Below are 2,500 nucleotides of genomic sequence, written 5' to 3' on the forward strand. Positions count from 1 at the left end.
CGGTGAACCAACAGCGTGGGACACAAATCCAACTACGAGCTTTTTAACCGCAACAACTTTAATATACGCTATTGGAGCTGGAATTACCGCGGCTGCTGGCACCAGACTTGCCCTCCAATAGATACTCGTTAAAGGATTTAAAGTGTACTCATTCCGATTACGGGGCCTCGGATGAGTCCCGTATAGTTATTTTTCGTCACTACCTCCCCGTGCCGGGAGTGGGTAATTTGCGCGCCTGCTGCCTTCCTTGGATGTGGTAGCCGTTTCTCAGGCTCCCTCTCCGGAATCGAACCCTGATTCCCCGTTACCCGTTACAACCATGGTAGGCGCAGAACCTACCATCGACAGTTGATAAGGCAGACATTTGAAAGATGCGTCGCCGGTACGAGGACCGTGCGATCAGCCCAAAGTTATTCAGAGTCACCAAGGCAAACGGACCGGACGAGCCGACCGATTGGTTTTGATCTAATAAAAGCGTCCCTTCCATCTCTGGTCGGGACTCTGTTTGCATGTATTAGCTCTAGAATTACCACAGTTATCCAAGTAACGTGGGTACGATCTAAGGAACCATAACTGATTTAATGAGCCATTCGCGGTTTCACCTTAATGCGGCTTGTACTGAGACATGCATGGCTTAATCTTTGAGACAAGCATATGACTACTGGCAGGATCAACCAGGGAGCTGCGTCAACTAGAGCTGAGCAGCCGGCCGCCCGGGAGTGTGTCCCGGGGGCCCGCGCGAACACGCAAGCGTCCGCTCAATCATTCTGCAAACAGGAGGAGGCTGAGCTCCCCTGCACAATACACCTCGAAACCCTCTCAGGTCCCGGCGGCGCGCAGCGCCGTCCCAAGTACTTGGTCGGGTTCGAGAGAGGCGCAATCGCCCGGAGTTAGGCGAGTAGACGCTTTCGGTGCGACCACCCGTGCTCCCAACTGAGCTTGCCGCTGCCGACAGAGGCCCGGGAGCGTGCTGTCGTGGCATTGCCGGCGGGAGACAACACGCGCCACCTACGGTGACCGGCAGCTCCAACGCCAGCGCCACAGAAGGACAAAAGCCCCACTTGGGTGCCGAAGCGAACTCTCCCAGCACAGCGCACGCGCCAACACATCCGCACAGCTGCGATACAAACCACCAGCGAGAACCGCTGGGGCGACCGAGCAGCAGACGGCGTCGCGGCGCCGAGCGCCGGGCGGCGGCGCATCCTCAACGCACACAGTCCTCAATCGGACCAGCACACTGAAGATGTCCACCGCGCTTCGCACCGGGCCCGCGAGGACCTACTTTGGCCGCACGGCGCCGCGCGCAGGGTGCGCCGGCGCGCAGCTGCGACGCCTGCCGCGTCCGTCGGCCGGCGCGCCTGCCACTGGCCGCCCCCACCAGCCGGCTGTAGCGCGTGCGCCCACGCACCGCGCGGCCAGCACGCCGGGAGGCGCCCCCTCACCGGCCGGGGACGGTCCCACCCAGCCACCGCCGCGTATCGCTTCACACCCAGATGCCGTTCAGTTTCGTCGGCATGGTGGGTATCGCTGGAACAACCGGTTAGTACCTCAACCTATCGTCGCCATCACCGATTCACCCCTAGCGAGAACAACCGCACCACAACAGGTTACCATTTGTTCATTTGCGTAACTTCACCAGAAAACGCAGGCGTCCATCGCCATTTGCAACTTCAACGATTATTGCATGCCTGTGTCAGGTGTCACGCCACACTACGTCTGCCCACATACACGCAACAAAATGTGCACGCCTAGACAATACGTGGAAGGTGGCCCCCGTACGTATGCGATGTCCATTGCTCGAACGACTGTCAACCGGCCTCTGTAGCATGTCGCAGATATGGAACGCGGTGCACCATGCCATCACGGTGTGTGAGGAGAGACGACTAGGTCCGAATACATCAACAGACAGCTCATGCTGATCGCCATCCACGGCGTCCGTTCCTCCCACACGTCTCTATGGCGTACCACACTGCAATCCAGCTCTCATAGGGAGACGACACGTAGCTGCGTGCACAATATTTGCACTGTATGGTCCGCCGTTTTTGGGCGCAGTCGTTGTACGGTCACACATGTGCCACGATGTATCATTCAGTACATAAGGACGAATGTGCAGTACAGATTGTGGTTTACGCGTACGACATTAGCGGACAGTTGACACAGGCCGCACCACAACGTAGCCTGAGTACGTCGCATGCGAAGGGCATTGAACATGCAAAGTTCTCACCAACCAGCTTGCGAAGGCAGGGGGCAAGGTGGGGACGTGGGGAGGGGCGGCATGTACGTCCTGCTGCCATCCACATTACAGTGTACAGCAGGAGCATGTGGAAAGTGAGCAAGACTTGCAAGGTGTTTAACATGAAGCGATACACAGGGGAGCGGGCAGTGCGAGTAGCGAACTATATTGCGAGGGTTGCGGGTGGGCAACACTACACTAATTGAACGAGTCGTATAACAATTACAGAGCAGGTTTAGGCGACAACGTGGGTTACGTTAGGGGACA

The 2,500-nt window shown here is 57.7% G+C and overlaps 1 non-coding gene across 1 annotated transcript in view; it reads right to left on the bottom strand.

Moving 5' to 3' along the window:
• LOC124731748 overlaps positions 1-681 on the bottom strand; it is a 1,909-nt gene extending 1,228 nt beyond the window's left edge. Inside the window, exon 1 of the ribosomal RNA XR_007008460.1 lies at positions 1-681. This exon is cut by the window's left edge and continues 1,228 nt beyond it. This is a non-coding gene — a ribosomal RNA (small subunit ribosomal RNA).
• Positions 682-2,500: the final 1,819 nt, after the last annotated feature.

The sequence above is a fragment of the Schistocerca piceifrons genome, unplaced genomic scaffold (genome assembly GCF_021461385.2).
Source record: "Schistocerca piceifrons isolate TAMUIC-IGC-003096 unplaced genomic scaffold, iqSchPice1.1 HiC_scaffold_1300, whole genome shotgun sequence".
NCBI classification, from domain to species: Eukaryota; Metazoa; Arthropoda; class Insecta; order Orthoptera; family Acrididae; genus Schistocerca; species Schistocerca piceifrons.